Source organism: Vigna unguiculata, chromosome 5 (genome assembly GCF_037176805.1).
Source record: "Vigna unguiculata cultivar grain cowpea cultivar isolate G323 ecotype 2 chromosome 5, ASM3717680v1, whole genome shotgun sequence".
Taxonomy (NCBI): domain Eukaryota; kingdom Viridiplantae; phylum Streptophyta; class Magnoliopsida; order Fabales; family Fabaceae; genus Vigna; species Vigna unguiculata.
This window is the reverse complement of record NC_140796.1, coordinates 37,732,895-37,754,100: the sequence shown is the minus strand read 5'-3', so window position 1 is coordinate 37,754,100 and position 21,206 is coordinate 37,732,895. Positions and strand designations below refer to the sequence as shown.

Sequence of the window (21,206 nt, the reverse complement as noted above, 5' to 3'; positions counted from 1 at the left end):
CTATGGATTAATTAAGAGTGTGTTTTAGAGGGTGTTGAAAAATTAATTTTGGAGTAATTGATTGTTGGATGCAGAAGCTGATAATATTATCTTCTCTTTTAATGTGAACTTTTTAGTTCAAAATCAATTTTAAAATCAAACAAATCATGATTTTAGATTGAAAAACTAATTACACATACGTGAAACCAAATACACTGTAAATCACTTTAATTCAACTTATTTTAAAAAATCAAATAAATTTTTTTCAGCCTAACCTTACTCAAACCAATAGTGAGTTAGATTGACTCACGGATTATTGTCCATTTTAACATCATTATTGATAAGGTAAAAGGTGATTTTTGTATCATGATATGTGGGAAAAGTGTCAGAAATTTAGGTGGTGTTGGGGATGCAAAGTATGTTAATAGTGCTAGAGTTTTATTTATGAACAATAGGCCTCAACTGAAGAAGCAGAGAAAGGCTTTGCTCACATTTGTGTGATTTGTGGAAGAAGCCTTTTGGACCCAATTCGGCTCTGTTGTTTAGGATGGAAGGTGAGACATTATCTTGATTATTATTAATATTATTTTAGTTTAGTTTCACTCTAACACAACCATACATACACCATTGTTCATATCATTATATCATTATCAAAATGAGCATAATTCACATTTCAATTAACCTTTGTCATATGGGGATAACAGCCACCACCTTGTGTATTACATATTATGTATTACATATTACATAATTCACATATATAAAAGTGTATACACATAATGTATATTTTGTGTATTTGTAGTAATTTTAATTTTAATCTCCATGTCTCTTTTAGCTATAGGCTTAATTATTGGAAGATTGTTGGGAATAGTCCAAGTGTGAGTCAAAGTTCCACATTGGATAGAATAGACAAAGTTAAACACTATATAAGAATAAAGACCCATAACATCATTGCCATAAGGTTTTAGTGTTAAAGTGGTGTCAAATACCTTATATGTGTAAGACTAATGTCATATAACCATATGGAACCACAATCTCTCAATGACTATAACCATAACCAATATATAACCAAAACATATGAAAGAATATATAACCCATCAGTGGTATCAAAGTTGATGGTTCGGAGTGATTGACCGCATAACCATAACACAAAAAAAGGGTCACTAAAGGACTGACTGCATAACCAGTTAAAAGTGGTGTCAAATGTCTTATATGTGTAAGACTAATGTCATATAACCATATAGAACCACAATCTCTATATAACTATAACCATAACACATATGTGAAAAAATACATATAACCCATCATTTAGGAAGTGAGCGAGTCGTGTAGAGTAATTGAAGAAAAACATGATGCAATTCAGCTTTTCCAAACAAATTAGGAGCTTGCAGATTATATTTCAAGAGAGGACTTGGCTATTGGTACATAAATAGATGAATTAGAAGAATTGTCATATTGACATTTTTAACATTTTGAAAATTTAAAATATATAACAAAAAATATTAACATTTCATTTTGCATTTATATACTCTCTTTGTATTTATTGTTCTTGCGAATACAAATAAGATATATTAGGGAACATAAGTAATGTCTTACCTCAATCCTTGACCTTTCGAGCTGGCTCCTTCTCGACTTGTACATGTCATCTCCTAACATAGGCGGTTTGGACCCTTAAGGGGTTAACTGCGGAAGGGGCTCTGACGATCAAGTCAACAAAAAGCTCGTAAAAGTCAAATCTTATATTAGAGAATTAATGAAAGCATACCTTTAATTGTTGGGGTCCACTCGTATTTATAGAATCATTAAATGTGTCTGCCCCTTCTTGTGGGCTAGGCCTTTTTTTGAGTCATTTTGGGCCAATACCCAGATTCCCTATGGGTCTGGGCTGAGCCCAAGTTCTGAGAGTATGTGAGAGGCTTAAATTTGAAGTTAACAGCCTTATATTCAACATGATACTTTATAGTAGGCAGCTTGGACCGCTATGTGAACTTGTTTAACCGATTACCCATATACTGTTTCTATTTGTGGGACTATACCTAGGCGGTTTTGGCCGTGTAATTATCTAAATATGCCAAAGTATAGTACATTTATAAAGTAAAATATATCATAATATAAAATATTAACAATGTTTGAATCTTAACTTTTTAAATTTAAACAACAAATAAATAAATATTTTAACATTATATAAAATATATTTTAAAGTAAAAGGGTTTTATAAAAATTAATTTAAATTAAAGATATTAGTCAAATATTTACTATCAAAATAATTTCAACATTTAAAATTAAAAATAAGAGATGAAACATACGAATTCATTGAGTTATGGTTTTTGTTTAGTGGTATCCTCAAACCTTTTGTATGAATAAACTTATGACTTATATCCAAATTTCTCCAACTTGATTCTTTCTAGCGTGTCCCCTTCGAATTGACATCAATTTGTGAAAAGCGTTACAAATAAAAGACTCAAATAAAATACAATTTTGAGAGAGTTTGCAATGTGTAGTAAAATACAAAAAATAAATCAAATCAATAACTTTTTTTATTAACTGCATAGTTGGTTTCACTTTAAACAATCTCCATAATCAATTTCTAAAAATCAATTCATGCTAAATAACTTCATGGAATTGATTGATCACGATGTCACTAACAAACTAAAACTGTGAAGCATGGACAAATATATCCAATGTAATTGACTGAAATTTAGGGTGAATGATAATGGGGATTTCTATATCATTCTTTTCATCATATATGATCTCTTCCATTCCATGGTTTTCTTTCAGCACCCGAAATAATTTTTAAACTAGTTTTTTATCCGTGCAACGCACCGGTTTTTTTAGATTTTATTTGTTTGTAATGACAATGAACAATGAGTACTATGCAATAATTTATATATGAAAATATGATGTCTTAAAAAAATTGTCAAGTGTAGAAATGAATTAAGAACATAATAAAAAATATACTGTTGTTGCTTTGAGAAGCATTGTTGTTGTATTTCATTTTGTCTTTGGTTGTCTATTTCTTTATCTGCAACAACAAACACACAAAAAGATTACTGACAGAAATGTTAAGCTATGCTGAAAATATGATTTCTTTAAAAGACAATGATTTTCCCCCAATGGAGAACAAAACATGCAATACTTTGAAAGATAACAATTGAAGAAGAAGCAAAAAGATAAATAAGTTCATGTATGTTTTTACAAACTAATAAGTTAAATTCGAAATGAAAAATACTAAATTACATACCTATAATCTCTTATTTGTCAAAGAGTTTCAAAAATTTCTTTGTACACAACGTTTTTCGTTGTGTTCGTGACATTTCCATCTTCATCTAGTATAAGTATTTTCAATCCTCTTTTGGTTTTTACTCTAGAAATAGCAACATATAGCTGGCCATGTGTGAATATAGGGCGTGGAAGATAAAGTCCGACTCTAGAAAGCGTTTGTCCTTGACTTTTGTTAATCGTCATGGCAAAGCATAAGGATATCGAAAACTGTCTTCTTTGAAATTTGAAAGGCAATCCTGAATGAAATGGAACTAAATCCATTCTTGGTATAAAAATTCTATCACCAATATTTTTTCCAGTAATTACAGTTGTAGAGAATACATTTTTTCCTAAATGGTTAACTTGCAATCTTGTGCCATTGCAAAGACCTTTTGCTTGATCAATATTTCTCAACAGCATGATTGGGACACCTGTTTTCAACTTCAGTTTATGATTTGGTATCCCTGAACATTTGATATCATTTAAGAATTCATATGTAAACCATTCAGATTGTACTTCATCTTGTACATCAGATTGGCAAGGTGTATCAGAACTTAAATAAGTGACCTCTTTACCACCTAATAAAGACAACGTGAATTCATTGACTTCCTCTATAGAATCATTTGTTAGGCACAAGATTGCTCCATCATCAAAATAACCAGGCTTCATCATGTTAACCACAAATTTAGGATAGACAAATTCAACCAATGACATTAAAGGTAACTCTATATTTTCAATGAGCACCTGTTTTGGAATCTCAACCATGCACTCACCATTCTCATTTAAGTCCATGTCTTCATCTCCAATCTTCAATATCCAATCAGCAAATTCTTTTATATCATTTGCTGTTTGAGTATCTGTTGTAGTACTTAATCTCATGTTCTTTGATAGTTTGAGCACTTTACAACACTTCCATAACTCAGAATAATTGATTGCCGCTTTGATGATATCAAACCTAGATCCTTTCTTGATAACAGGTAAAATTTGCCTGAAGTCACCTCCCAACACCACGGCTTTACCACCAAAGGGTTTTGCATTATTGGCATCATCAACATTTTTCATAATATCTCTTAGTGTTCTATCAAATGCCTCAAAGCACATTCTATTCATCATTGGGGCTTCATCCCAGATAATCAGATTGATTGCCATCAAAAGTTTAGTACGTAGACTACCTTGAGGTATTTTGTGTAACGTCCTAGCCGAAAATTACTATTTAAAAATAAATAAGAAATAGGATTTATAAAACATCGCATTTATTCTCGTAATTTCCCAAAAACGCGGGAAAATTAAAAGTTCAACATCGCTTTCGTAGTAATTAAAATCGTACTATTCAGTTATTACAAAACCAAACCATAAAAATTACAAAAGAAAATCATAATAAAACTGAAATAATAATCCCGTCGTGATCCCCACTCCGTCTCTACGTATCCACCTGCTTACCTGCATTAGCATCTGCTCCCATGTAACAAGTTACATGATCATCGCCACACACACAGATAGGGTGAGCTCATTTAAATAAAACCAAACAAATATAATATTAATTACAACGTCGTAACATTAAAACCCCGGGTTAGTATTCTTCTCCCTTTTTCCTTTATTCTCCACTTCCAGCACTTACATTTAGACGTCTATCATTTCTATACCCTTTAGGTGAGAATGATGATTGATCTTTGCTGCACGAGTGTCTACTCGCCCCTCCGACTACAGGCCACCACCTGATAGTCCACACGTGGGAATAACCTTGCCACAGCATCTCACTGTGACACCAAGTGGAGCTCCCCGAAACAAACATAAAGTTTGTAGTTGTTCCAAACTACCAAAACTCTATCAGAATACTCTGAAGAAGGCAATCATCCGAACCTCGCCGTACGAGTCACAACTCGCACACTCCACTGGACTTCCTAAACCACCAGGCTACAACCTAGAGTGGTCACGTGTTACTCCAATATGGGTTACACTCGTAAGTGGACCCCAGCCAAAGCCTCGCATCATGAACATCACCTAAAGTTGTGTAGAAACCTTTCCTCGCACACCATCATTGAACCAAAACCGCTTGGCGCGTCTCACGTCGCCAGGCACACACTAGGTTCAGACCGCCTGGCGGGCATCACACATTGCCAGGCGCCACGTGCCTACAGCATCATCACTGCATCGTCATCGTCGGGCAGACTCCACCATGCCGCTAGGCGCCACTCGTCGCCACCGCCTAGCGCATCCTTCTCGCGTCGCCAAGCGCTCTTTCCAGCCCCTCTGTTGTTCCAGTCCGCCTGGCGGAAACCTCCCTACCGTCAGGCACCACGTGTCAACAGTGGCCACTGCCTAGGGATGGCAACGGGGCGGGGCGGGGACGGGTTTCGCTATCCCATACCCATCCCCGCATAAAAAATTCATCCCCATCCCCATACCCAAACCCAACGGGTATCAAACTTTTTTCCCATCCCCATCCCCACCGGGTAACGGGTATAATCTCGTACCCATACCCGTACCCGTGTTCTAACTACTTCAATATTAATTTTTATAAAAGAAAAAAAATTACGGTAAAGAAAACATAATATTATGAAATATTCAATATTAGGAGGATTTTCTTCGATGCCAAATACTTAAAATAAATTATAATTGTTTACATTTTATATTAGAATACCAAATAAAATTTCATGTGAACCAAAACATTTGTTAAATTTGCAAACTACAACATTGATGAACTTAGTTGATAAAATTAAAAAATATTTCAAAAAAATATAAAAGGAAAACAAATATTTAAATTAAAATATATTTTAAATGTTTGTTTACTTCAATTTTTTAAATTCTAATGAATATCTTTTTTATACACTAATAAAAGTTATAATATATCACTTGATCAAAATGACACAAAGAATAAATAATAAACATAATAATAAAAGGAAAACAAATATTCAAATTAAAATATATTTTAAATGTTTGTTTACTTCAATTTTTTAAATTATAATGAATCTCTTTTTTATACACTAATAAAAGTTATAATACATCACTTGATCAAAATGACACAAAGAACAAATAATAAACATAATAATAAAATTTTGACATAGATTTTGTATCTTTTGAACTTCAATATATGTTGGATAGTGACAAAAAAATATTCATAGCTATTACATTAAATTTTTATATTGTAGTAAATAAAAGTTATTTATACAATTAAAGTGGAAAAAATTACAGTATGATTAATAGTGAGTTATAAAATAACAAATAATTAGATAGAATATATCGAAATATTATTCTACATGATGAAAATAAACAATAAATAAAAATATTAAAAGACTAACAAATGTGTTTTTTAGAAATAATTTGAGAGACTATCGAAAGAAATCGCATAAAGGAAATGAAATGTATAATTAAGGTATGATAAAATGAAAAATACCTTACAGAACTAATTATTAAATTATGTTTGAAGTGGTTAAAATTAAATAGAAATATCATTAGTGACCAAAAAATTTGTCATTAAATTACATATAAATTAGTAATTAAATTGGTCACTAAATCAAATACAGATTCGATCATTGAATCGGTCACTAATTTAGTCATTGATTCAGACAATAAATCAACTACTACCACCAATGACGAAAAATAGTGACTGATATGGGTTACTGACTAAATCAGTCACCATTTCATGTTTTTCTTGTAGTGAATTATCATATACTATTCCTAAATATCATTATATATATATATATATATATATATATATATATATATATATAATTTTAACCACTTCAAACAGAATTTAAAGTGAAAAAATTACATTATGATTAATAATGAGTTATAAAATAAAAAATAATTAGATAGAATATAACGAAATATTATTCTACATGATGAAAATAAAAAAAATAAATAAAAATATTAAAAAACTAACAAATGTGTGTTTTAGAAATAATTTGAGAGACTATCGAAAAAAATCACACAAAGAAAATCAAATGTATAACTAAGGTATGATAAGACGAAAAATATCTTAGAGAATTAAGAAAACTTTTCAAATATTAACATATATAATTAATGGTTGAAAAATAACGAAAATTATTTTAATGAAACAAAAGAGTTCTTCAAATTAAACAAAAATTAATAATAATAATAAGTAAAGAATTTTTTTTATATTATCTTAAATTGAGAGTATAAACATTCTCATGTGAAAGAAAAATTTATAATAAATAAAAATATTAAAAAATAATATAAATATTCAAATGTGAGGCATAATTTTTTTTTAATTAACATACATCATTTTAACATAATTACATAAAGGTTATGATAAGATAAAAAATATATTGGAGATGAGAATGAGTTTCATGACAAATGAAATAATTAAAAGAAATAAAAAATAGAAAAAAAAATATATATATATAGGGGTTACTTGATTAATTGTGAATATTTTAATAATTTAAACGAGAATGGAGATATGGCGGGGACGGGTATTATGGCGGGTATATGTACATCCCCATACCCATCCCCATACCCAACTGAAAAAGTCGGGGATTCCCCATACCCATACCCATACCCAATCAATGCGGGGATTCCCCGTCAAAACGGGGACGGGTTCGGGCAATACCCACGGGGACGGGTTTATTTGCCATCTCTACCACTGCCACTGAATTGTGTTTCGTCCGCCTGGTGGCTCGTTCACGCCGCTAGGCGCTATACCAGTAGCACTCTGCTACTAGTTGTTGGCACTTTAACAGATCTCAAAACATTCCACAGACCAAGGTATCGCCCAATTATGTCATAACAGGCACAATTCTAATCCGTATTGTCATTCACACCACTTTGTCATGCAATCAATAACTACCACTGTTACACACATCTCTCAAAGTTGACTCAACCTATATGGTATTTAGCTATCCTCCTAAATAACATAACTTTCATGCATTTGGACCTGTTCACCAAACTAAATATACACTTTACACACTCCATTTGACATTTTTCTCATCTTATAAACATACCAACTTTTCACAAAATTTAAACAACAACATTTGTAATGTATCTCATACTTAGATGACTCAAATATTGTACATGCAATCCAAATCACACCAATATCATTTTCAGATATCTATCCATATTTTTCCACCAGTTAAATGCCACATTCTATTTCATGCTCATCATCTTTATCTTTTTTTTTTGACCAAACCAAAATCACCCAATTCCCGTACACTTTATCATGTAGCAATAAACTCTAATATACCCATCATACAAAGATCATCTACTTTCATTTGAACATTATTCATACATACATCTCAACATTTTCATATATGACCAATTCAATGCTTTACCATCACCAACCACAACATGATCATCATTTCCCAACACATTTCACGAACTCAGCAACCCATCACACATGCACTAGCATATATTTTTAAAACCCGTAAACATATGATAAAACAATCTCATGATTCCAAACAATTATCAATTATTCTTACAACCCATGTTATGCAGATACTTATACAACCACATTTCTGATTAGTTTGAAATAATATCTATTCCTTCAACCTGAGTATTCATCAAGCAAACTGAATTCCATCCCATTTCCAACATAAACCCACCACCAAATTTTCAATCAAAAAGTCACGCCTTTCAACGAAATCAGTATAAGCATAATCTAGCAAGCATCACAATTCATACTCGAGCATCCAAAAAATCATGGTCACATCCCGAGCACCCCAAAAATATCAAAAATGACTAAAAATAGTATAACTGTGTTCGTGCCGCCTATCGGTTCATCCTCTACCGCCAGGCGGTTCATCGCTGCTACCCAGAAACTGGGTCTGATACTTGTGTCGCCTGGCGGTCATGTGCGACCTGCCAGGCGGTTTCTGAAAAAATTCCAGAAACCCGATTTCAACGTTGATTTTCATGTAAGTTGTCATCCCAACCCCGCATGCTTCACGATTCAATAAAAATAAATCACAACAACATAAAACACACAATAGGAACTCCCTTAACATCATCTTCCCACTATTCCATTAAATTTAGCTTGAAATCACTCGAAACCCAATAATATTAAATATCAAATCCTCACTGAACGATTCAGTCTAACTCTCCCTTCGATCAGAATCATCTCAAATTACGCAAAACACCAAAATCGTGCCAAAAGTGGTTTGTATCGCCTGGCGGTTCTTCATCACCGCTAGGTAGTTCAACAAAAACCCAGAAAATCTGGGTTGTAGCCATGTGTCGCCTGGCGGTCAGGGATGTGCCGCCAGGCGGTTCAGCTCCCCTAACCTGGTTTTTCCTTCACTTAAAGCTTTTCCATTTAGAAGTTCTCCCTACACCAAGTGCCTCCTTAGCCTCTTCTCAATTTAGCCCCCAAAGCTCACTCAACCTCACCACACTCAGAATTCGTGCTTGGTTTCCGGGTATAATTTCAGCCTTGCCAAAACCTTTCCTAATACTCTCATTTTACCTTTTAAATGGTGCTTTATAATTAGGTCAATAATGCAAAACAAAAATGCAACTTAATTGGTGGTTAATTGCCCTTCATGGTCCCATTATGGCTGTTTTACAGCCACCCTTGGCTGCTAGTTCAGTTAGGGTTTTCCTTTGACCCTTCCCATATCATATTTCATGCCAACTAATATAATTCAAAAATTATATTCTTGATTAACATGCACAATCATGTTATTAAAACAATAATAATGAAATAACACATAATTGGCATACATAGGACTTGAACCCAAGTCCTCTCACACATTTGAGTACTTTCAACCATTTAAGCTAGCAATTCTCCACGTCACATCAACCACTATTAAATGCCATAAGGCTTCCACGACCCGCATTTATTAATTAATTATTTAATTAATTAATTAAATTTCACGGGTCTTACATTTTGCAAGTTGAATCATCATTAATTAACAGTGGGATGCAAGAGGTTGAATGTGCTGTTTTTCCACCAGGAAGTAGTAAAGAAGCAATTCCACTTGATGCTACGTTCAAAACAATCATGCCCTTGCTTCTTAGAGCAGCTGACAATGTCTTCCACATAAAAGTTTTCCCTGTACCACCATAGCCATATAAAAAGAAGAATCCTCCCTTTTCTGAAAGAATTGTTGTCATGATATCCTCATACACATGTACTTGTTCATCATTGAGTGCTTTAAAGAAAATGTCATGTTCTTTGGCCATGTCTTCTTTATTATATTGCAGCTCATCAACAATAAATCTATTCTGGAATGTATGTAGATCTGAAATATCAAGTTGCGAATGAAGGATAATCTTTCAAACATCTACCATTTGACATTAGCATTTCTTGTATTTGAAGCAGACTAATTTTCTGTAATTCAGCACCTTCAATTTGAAGACCTGCATGAAAAAGTTTATGGAATCAAAAATTATATTTCTATTCATTTAAAGAAATGACAATATACAATACCTGGTACGTTCATCTCCTTTCTTTTTTGGTGCAAAATTCCATCACATAAGAGTCTCCAAATAGAATTCCAAACTACATCAGGTTTAGAAATTATATTCATGGACAACAAAGTGACAAATAATCTTCTAAGTTGATAGCCAGAAGCAAATTCGCTTGCTTCTTTGATTGCATCAATATATTCTTTGTCGTCAGCCAACAATCCCAAAGCATAGCAAGCTTCTTGGTAGGTTTCATAAAATTTACCATCAATGGTCTTTATGTTGTCATAATCAATACAACCTTTTTGAATGGTCAGTAATATCCTCAAATAATAAAGGTCTCCAGAACCAGGAGAAATATAAGTAAGTCTACCAATGTTGTAGCCTTTCTTGGCTTCCATTCTTTTTCTTTAGCAAATCACACAAATTTGTTTGGAAATTCAGAATAAGTCAATTCTTTTCCTTCTGTATAAATTTTGTTAGCCTCAAACCGAGCAAGAAACATTGTGTTAGCATTTTTGTATCTGTTGAACACCATATTAACATCATCATCATCTTTAAACAAAGTTGATTGTTGGCCAGGAAGATGGAATGTTAATCTCTAAACAGGAGGCCATCTGTGATGGATGTCAAAAGCAAATATTTGCCAAGCTACTTCAGATGGTGATAGATACCTACAATCGTAATACCTCTTAATCTCATCAATAATGATTGATTTGTCAGATTCTGCAGAGTTGTTGCTTATTTTAAGAGTAGCTCTGTCAGGACATTTGTTGACATATTTGAACAAATACTTGATTGAATTTGTCTTGTTGCAATGCTTTGAATTTACATGAGCTTGATACCTCATTAGAAGAGGTGGATTGTAAGGAACAACACTTCTATTTTCAAGCTTAATTCCATTCTTCTCAAGAAATCTACCATTATCAAGTCTTTTGTAGGAAGGATATCCTTCTTCATCAATTGAAGTTGAAGATGTGATTTTTTTTGGATAAAATTTAGAACATCTATCTTCCTTCATGCACGGAGAATTATATCTTGTAGTTCTGCATGGCCCATGTTTCATGTAACTTGAAACAACTTTTTCCAATTTGGGGTACAAATCCGCATTGGGCAATTCAGTTGATATTACTTTATCAATATCAGCTGGATTTTTCAATTTGTTTTCTCCATCCAACCACAAAAGTATATAGGAATGAGGTAATCCTCTTTTTTGGAATTCTATTGTGTACATTCCTGGATATATCAAAAAAAGAATGAAATTAGTTGTAACAATTTCATTTAATCAATATGTATATAATGTATATTATTTGATACAAAGCATACCTACAGTGGTTTGTCCAAAGAAATCATTCTTCTTAAAATCTGTCATCATTTCATCAAGCTTCATTTTGAAGACTCTACATACAATATCAGGTCTGTCTGAAGCGGATAACCCTTTGGCCAAAACAAACTCTCTGATTTCACTCCAATTCACATTGCATGTTATAGTAATGAACAAATCAGGATATCCAATTTTTGTACAAATGGCCATAGCATCTTAACAATTGTTGAACATGTATTTGGTACCACCAGTGAATGAAGCAGGCAAGACAATACGTCTTCCAATTGAAGAAGGATATGTCTCTCCTCTATTAACATCCTCTTGTAATCCATTAACAATATCACAACGAATTAACTTATGATTAGCTCTAATGAAAGACAACCGTTGTGCTTCAACCATTGTATAACAATCAACCAAAAATTGTTGGAACAATCGGCATGCATTGACAATATTACCAGATTCTATACATCTTTGTTGTATCATTCTTTTCATCGTATATGATCTCTTCCATTCCACGGGCTTCTCTCTGCACCCCAAATAATTTTTAAATACCCATTATAACCATTTAGCTTTTACCCCTTTTAACTACTAGAAAAAATTACCTCTTTATTGTTATTTTTTGATGGTCAGCAACCCCACCCCCCAAATACTTTTTACCCTAGTGCTGAAAGAAAGAGTTGCCTCCACTCTTTCGCCGTTGTCTCCCTTTCTTACGCATTGCTACAACTGTTTCACTCTCTTTAGCTCATTCCAACACCAATCTTCTCCATCTCTCTCAACAGCACAAGAAGTAAGAAAAATATTTTTTTTTCAAATGAGATTCGTAGTTGCCATGTAGTAGTACTCGAATGTTTGAAATTCAAATGAGATCCATAGTTTCCTGTTAAATTAAATTGAATTTTTGAAATTAGATCTGCAAAAGTTTGAAGGAGATGTGCGAAATACGTTTTTGAAAACTGAATACCAAATGTGGCATATGGCTACCGGATTTGAAATTCAAAAAGTAATACAATACCAGATGCCAACATAGGGTCGATGATTTGCCCCCACAAATGTCCACATCTGAAATAATATTTTTTAATTTTTGTCTGATGTGGACATTCCATATGTGGTTATTCATTACATATGTAGACATTCGATTTGACATATTATGGCGACATTCGATATTTTATTTAATATCTTTTAGTTTTCTACTATTATAAATCTTCACATTTAATATCTGATAATTTTTCGACATCTGGTTTGTCATGCTACAAAGGTGGACATTCGATGAATAATGCAAACAACATATGTTTTCCTACCCAAGATGTCGACATCAGATAATTGTTTACCTATTGTTTTTAAAAATTATTTAGAAAATCCTAAAACTAAATTAATTATTTAGTAAAATAAAATAAAATAATAATTTAGTAAAATAATAATTAAAATAATAACTAAATAATTAAAATAATAACTAAATAATTAAAATAAAATTATAAAAAAAAACATAATTAAGAAAAAAAAAATTACAATAAATTTGAAAAAAACATATCACCCTACTTTTTAAATAATTCACATTTAAAACATATCATAAGTTCAATCAATTTCTAATTAATTATCACCTACTTTAGTTGGTAGGGATATTAATGTAATTAATGCATATACTTGTGCAAAAGAACTTCTTGGAGGTGCAGGGAGAAGTCCGTCATTTCATGTCCTTAACTTGGAAGAAGGCCTTTTTATTTTAAGAAAAAAAAAATGTATTCGAAGTGAACCATAGTTTATGAGCAGATTACAAAGAATTATTGTCTTAGTTTATGAGTAGAATGCAAAGAATTAGTGTCTCCAAATTGAAGACTGCATCATTACATAAACTTCGTTACTTGTAAGAGTATCTAACTAATAAATTACAATACATACTTGCTTAAGTATGCACATGTTTAAGTCTTCATCCAATATAAATCTATATTTGGAAAGGAAAAATTCTCGGATCAATAATTTTGTGACTTTATTTTTAGAAAATATTACATAAAGTCAATTGACTCTTATTTTTTATTTGTTCATGTGTGATTGTCGATTGACCATTCTATAAAATGTGACGAAAGGTAAAGAGTGCATCCTTAACTTGATTTAACTGATTCGATGATAAATAAGGAAAAATTTTCAACTCGTTCATATTCACATCAAGGTTGATAATACTTTCTAATGATTTGCAGATAATATCACTTTGGTCAACTTCAACTTCATCGAAACCAGATTCAAATTTATTATCATTGGATTCAAGAGTAGACTCTTGTAAGACAACCTCATTCATAGCTTGCTCAATCTTTTCTATAAGAGTGTCTTTGAATAACATGGAATTGTCACAATCATCATTCAGACATTTTTTAGTTTCTTAACGAATATCATTGTCGCTGGAATCATTCAAGATGCTATAGTTCTTTAACATAAGAACTATTTCATCTATTGTGTCGTCGTTGTCGCAACCAACATTAGCATCATCCTGGAAGCAGCCTTTTTGAAGTAGTTTTTCAGACTCTCTGATGGTGTATCATTCCAAGCAACATTTGTCAAGTTTGCAACATCCAAATAAGTGTGGAGGGCATCGATAAACAATTCCTTCAACTCCTTATTTCATTTTTGAGGCAACTAATGTCAATTGACCCTTCAAGGTTTGAGGGTTATCATGATAGACAACGATATCCTTAAGCAATAGATATTTGTACCTATTTTTTAATGTTGCGATGATTCCCATATCCATAGGTTGCTTCCACGAAGTGACGTTGGGTGGGAAGAAGACAACACAAATACCATTTCGCTGCAATGCAATGGAGTAATCATGAGCATTGTCAAGGATCAAAAGAACCTTATGATCTCTGCGTTTGCAAACATGGGGCTCAATGACTTCAGTGAGCCACTTCTTAAAAGTCGGTACATCAATCCAAGCGTTCTTTTGCTGAAAATATGAAATTAACCAAGTGTTTCCCGAAATTCAAGCTTGTTCTTTTGCCTTTCCATTCAAATTAGGACACATCCATACCCCATTCCTCAAAATGATAAATAAAAAAGACATAGTTTAGATTGTCAAATGTGATAAAGTAAAGCTAGAGCATACATACATTTTCAACTACAAAAATATATCAGGTTGTGTTTGAAGAGTCTGCATGTTGGCTAGTAGTAGAGCTATATATGTTCCATTTAGATGGTCACTTGGACTCCTAATTTAGTTTAGATTGTGAACTATGATAAAGTAAAGCTAGAACATACATCCATTTTCAACTACAAAATATATCAGGTTGTGTTTGAAAAGTCTGCATGTTGGCTAGCAGTAGAGCTATATATGATCCATTGGGATGGTCACATTGGACTCCTAATGTCAAATACACAATAGAATAAAAACCATGAAATAATATAAGTACACCATAATTATGCAAAAGTAAAAGGAGTGAGTTCGATTCCAGTTTAACAAAGGGTAACTAACATGGAATAAAATACAATGCTAAAGAAATTCATACAGATCCACAAAGGCTTCGTGCTTCTTTAAAGCTTGATTTAACGTATAAAATGCGTTTGAAATTTGTGTTTAGAGGGAAATTGATTATTCGGTAAGTTTAAGCAAGGTTACCTTTGGTCTAGATCAAATTCTTTATCATATTTGCTAAAATAATCATGTAGGCATTGTAAGGTTTTTAATTTCACAAAAGTCAGGTTCTCTTCTACTTTGGAAGGTCCTCATCCTCTATGTTAAAAAGAAAACATGCAATTCAAAGTATTAATTCCACCACCCCAGTATAAATTCTAGAAATGTTTTTAAACAGGTAAATTCAAATAGATACTAACTATGAAAATATCATTTCACATTTTTCCCTCGAGTATGTAGATAAGTCACAAGTGGAAAGTTTAGATAGGCCAAGACTAAAAATTCCAATGATTGTTATATAACACAAAAATCACTCATATTTTTATAAAACTCATGTTAGGCATCATTATGATCCTCGACATCTCAACTATGTTAATACTCCAAGCTATATCTATCATTTATCATCACATGACAATTTATTAAAAATAATAATAAAAAAAAAGATACAGAGAACTCACATGGGACCAAACCAAAACCCATGAACAAAATACAAACCAACTATGAAACTATACACAATCTAATTAGCTTTATACATAGGAAGAAAAAACATATTATGATAAAGTCCAAACTTATAAAAGGTGGCATAATCGTATACCATTTAAACATGTGTTTAGAAGATAGACCTAATGTTAACTTATTTGCACCATGACTTCCTTCCCGGAAAATATTTGACACCTTCAAATCAATACCATTACAAAAATTTACGCATTTCTTCCAATGATCTTCAATAGACCACGATACAACCTCTTGATGAGAGAAAGCTTGACAAACCAAGATTGAGTCACATTCCAACTAGAGTCTTCTAAATTTGTCACTTCTAGCATACTCAATGTAAGACCTGAGAAAATTACATAGTTAATTAAATAATTATTTAATAAATGAGGGTAGTAGAAGCCTTTAAAGAATTTAATGTGAAGTAATATAATGTGGAAAACTATTAGTTCAAGTGGTTGAGAGTACTTTGATTGTGTGAGAGGACTTGAGTTCAAGTCCTATTTATGCCAATTTTGTTTTATTTTAATTTGTGCATTATTTTGTTGATATATTTGAATGCGAGACGTGAGAATAGTTCTAGAATTTTAGGAATTAACACAAAACATGTATTGGTTAATTTGGTTATGCATTGACCTTGTAATTAGGTGGTTGTGTGATCTCAAACCTTGCTAAGAACCAAACTATACTTCCTTATTGCCAAATTTCCTTTTTGGCATGGATATGAAAGGGTCTAGGAACCCTAGCAACCAATTGAGAGGCAACCTAAGGGCTGGAAAACCATTTAGTTAATGAGGATTAATGGTTAATAAACCTTACCATCATTATTTTCGTTTTTTTAATTAAAGTGATTAAAAATAGAGGCAAAGAAGAGAGAAAGAGAGGAAAATAGACTGGAAAGGTGCAGAGAGTGTTTGTGAGAAGTTCTGGTTCGGGAAGCGAGCAAGGAATAGGAGAATTTTGGTGGTTATTAGAGGCAAAAGGAAGAATGTGTGGGAAGCAAAGCAAGGGTTTTGTTTTGAGCACGAATTGTCCAGGTAAGGGGAGCTGTTTATTCTTGTTTTATTTGTATATGATGAACTGTATCTTGCCATGATTATATACATGATAATTCCACTCTTTTTACGCTGTTTTCGTAAGTTTCTGGGTTTCTGCCCAGAAACCGCTTGGCGGACACGGGTATGCCGCTAAGTGACATATCTCTATTGCCCATGTTTCTGGATTTTTGGGAGGGACTGCCTGGCGACGATGAATATCCGCCAGGCAGCGTGATGTTGTTTGCGACTGTTTGATGTTGTTTGGTGTAGAAGCCTTGCGGTTTTAGGATATTTTTGGTTAAATCTTTGTATGTGATGATGAATGTTATCATTTGAATGGGAATATGATGTGTAATGAAATGTATGGTAAGGGCGAGTGAATGGTTATAAATTTGTTAGAAGGGTTGGAATAGGGAAACTGAGAAATTGATTTAGTGTATAATTGTCTATGAGTCCTGGCATTACTTATACCTTCTTAATTTTGGGATTGTGAACGAGTTTGGCCTTGTGTGCGGTAAAATGAGGAGGCAAGAAGCGAGAGATTTCGCGTTGTGAAGAAACTGGGAATTTTCTCCAATTCTGGTACATCGCCTGGCGGCGTAGGAGTTGCCGCCAGGCGATAGCTAGAATTTTCCAACCTATCAGTTGTTGGTACGTGATTTGGTAATTCGGGTGTTGGACAGTGATGTGAAATTTGGAAGAACGAGAATAGTATGCTTAAGTTGTAATAAATCAAAATATAGAAATGTAAAGCGTAAGAAGTTATGGTCATACTAGGTGTATGTGGTAGGTAATATGGGTCTAGAATCTAAAACAGAATGAAGGATAATGGTAATTGGGGGGTAGGAGCTGGGAAGCTAAGATTTCATTAAACTATAGATTGGAAACCTTGGGAGATTTTAATGTGGCAGGTTATGGAATTCATAGGAATGGTTCAACTTAAGTGGAAAGTAAGTGAGGGGAAATTTTTAGTATTATTGTGAAGCATGAGTAATAAATTGTTTAATTGCAAGGTGTTGGGCTGGGGTCTAGCTCATAGGTTTGATTGGGATATTATGAAATGTGGAAATACTTGGTAAAAACATAGGCCTTGATTAAGGGACTTGACCATTGTGAATAATAGACACTCGAACCATATGAAAGCTATAAATTACCAAGAGAGTAACATTGATTTGATGAGTGTATTTCTGGAATGTTGGGATGGCTTTGGTACGTAAGCCGATCTGTGTTTGGTGCTAAAACCAGTAGAATTTCGCTACTGATATAGTGCCTGGCGACACAGGTATGTGCGCCAGGCGATAGGACTAGTGTCAGAGGTCCCTGCACCGCGTGGTGCCTGGCGGCAAGGTGTGCTCCGCCAGGCAGTGACTGTAAAATAGTGAGTCTGGGAGAGGTCTAGCGCCTGGCAGTGAGGAGGTTCCGCTAGGCGGTCTGGACTGGTTTTCCTGACGACGCTTTGGGGCTACGTCAGGCGATAATTTCTGCAGACTATGTCTTGTGTGTGTGTGTGTGTGTTGCTTTAAGCAATGGTGCTATACTTGGATCGGGAGATGTTGTGCCATGAGCGGGTAGGTTCATGGATGGTAGTGAACATGTGATGATATGAACGGGGAGGTTCATATCCAGTTTCTCTCGTGTGGGGATACGAGCGAGGTAGGTTTGTATGTTTCGTGCTCACACTTGAGAGATACTGTGTGCGGGAAGGTACGTGGCTGGTGGATCACATGTGTTGAACTACGGGCGGGTAGGTCCATAGAGCAGGACTACGAGCGGGGAGGTTTGTAAAGTAGGACTACAAGTGGAGAGGTTCGTAAAGGCAGGACCACGAGCAAGCAGGTTTGTGTGAGCATCATATTCCTGAGTCCGAGGCTAACCAATTGAGTGATTAAAGGTTGAAAAGCCTTGGGGTAGACAGTCTTGGCCAAGAACTAAGTAGAGTGAATAAGATGGGCTTATTACTTATCTTGTGTTATTGTATATGTTATTTCTAATTTTATCAATTCACCCTTTCTGTTTGTGTTTGGTGATGATCGTGTGATTCGTTACACGGGAGCAGATGTTGATACAGGTGATGTTGAGGATGCTCAGACGACGGAGTGAGGGCTATCTGGGATTAGAGCTAGGAATTTTTACTATGTTTTCATTGTTTTATTTGGGACATAGGAACTTGTAATGGCTTTTGGTTTAATTTCATTTGAATTTTGTCGCTTTGGATATTAAATTTTAAATTTTTCCTGTGTTTGGGAATAATAATATCGAGACGTATTAATTTCATTTTGTTTCTTTATTTATTTAATTAAGTAATATTCCTTAGGGATGTTACACTCAATGGCATGGATAGATCCCATAAACTCAACAAAAAGTGCATTTTGAACTCGTAAAACGTACTCCTAATATATTCATTCTTACTTCCCCTAAAGATACCTCCACAAGCAGATAAACCTGGATTTCCCCTAGCAGTTCCATCCATGTTAACTTTAGAGAAATTTATTAAATGGAGATTATGTAAGTGTGACCTAAGTTTAATATATATATATATATATATATATATATATATATATATATATATAAGAAATTTATACTACTTTTAACCTAATTTTTTAAAGCATGGATTTACATTGAACTTTATTTAAAATGGTTTAAAAGTTGTTAATAGAAAATAATGTTAATAGAAAAAAATTCATAAATTAACTAGTTCATGTAACAATAAAACACATAAATTTAAAATTTGAAAACAATTTGAAGTAAAGTTGAATGTGAAACATAATTTTAAATAAACTTAGCTATGTTAAAAATATATAATAAAAATATTAATTTGAATAAAAATATCAAATTTAATAAAAATATTTGTATAACATTTATATAAAATTAATTTTTGTTTCAATTTGAAGAAGGACAAAATTGCTAATTTTTACAAAAATTGGGACTAAATTGAGACAAATTAAAATAAAGGGACCAAATTGAGACTAAGGAAATGACACCTGGCATAATACTGACATGTGTCACTGTCACTGCCATATCACTTATCACTGCCACGTGGCACAATGACAGCTTGACACGTGGCAATTTTTTGATTTTTTTTTTAAAAATCAAAAAAAATTCAAAAAATTCAGAAATCGAGAAACTGACACGTGACACTCCCTCTAACGACATCAACCTTGACTTAACGGAAAGGGCAAACGTGAGACGTTTTAACAAAAAAGGGGACCAATTTGAGACTTTTAAAAATTTGGGTACCATTTTGAGATTTTGACTCCAAAATGGGGACCAAAGGCATAATTAAACCTAACTTTAATCCAAGAAACTTGAGGAACTACCATATAACCTTTTGTGCTCCGTAGTTTTGCTTGGCCTAATGCTAATACCAAAAACTTTCAAAACTTGCAAATCAGCAATCGTGTTGTGCATAGATAGATAGCTTTAAGTACCAAGTAATGGTTCAAACATGATTTCTCAACATCAATAATGGTTCAATCAAATAACGAAAAATCAATGCTCTTCAAAAATCTAACATGATTTCTCATATGCCAAATTATTTAGACAATCCCAATAACCACAACCTACCGAATAAAGTAACCATCACATCTCCAAAAATATGTTTCACCTACAACCAAAACTTCATGGTCACATCACAAAAAAAGAGATTTGATAAAAGTTCATCTTATACTCTTAGAGTGCAAGGTGTTTGTGATTATGGTGCTTAAGAAAACTCTAGGAAAATCCCCGTTGGACTTTAAGATAACATAGTTATATAAATGTGAAAGTTCACTTCATAAGAGCTCTAAAGGAAGAAGAGATGTTTAAATATTCAAAGTAAATTAACGAACAAAGTGGTGCATAAAATAAACAAGACGGTAACATAAAGATGGAAATGAAAACCAAAAGATGAAGAGAAGAGGATAGAAACATTAGGGGATGTTGGCACACCACTTGAGGGATGGACCAACCCAAGATGAGTGATGGTTGTCGCTATTTGAACATTGGTTCAAAATGAGACCAAAGGATCTCAAGAACGCTCAAAGAACTCAACTCACAATGGTAGAAGCAAAATGACTTTCTATTCAAAATGTTCAACCTTTTACAAGTGGTGGAGAGACTCTTTTAAATAGGCATGGATAAGGACCTCTTAGTCACT

General features: G+C 33.3%; 1 long non-coding RNA gene across 3 annotated transcripts in view; it reads left to right on the top strand.

Annotated features, from left to right (window-relative positions):
• LOC146886393 (uncharacterized) overlaps positions 1-14,764 on the top strand; it is a 34,300-nt gene extending 19,536 nt beyond the window's left edge. For 2 of the 3 annotated variants that reach the window (XR_014995353.1, XR_014995352.1), the window contains 2 exons: positions 435-533; positions 14,119-14,764. This is a non-coding gene — a long non-coding RNA (uncharacterized LOC146886393). The remainder of the gene's footprint in view (positions 1-434; positions 534-14,118) is intronic. The other variant, XR_014995351.1, reaches the window with a different exon arrangement.
• The last annotated feature ends 6,442 nt before the right edge of the window (positions 14,765-21,206 follow it).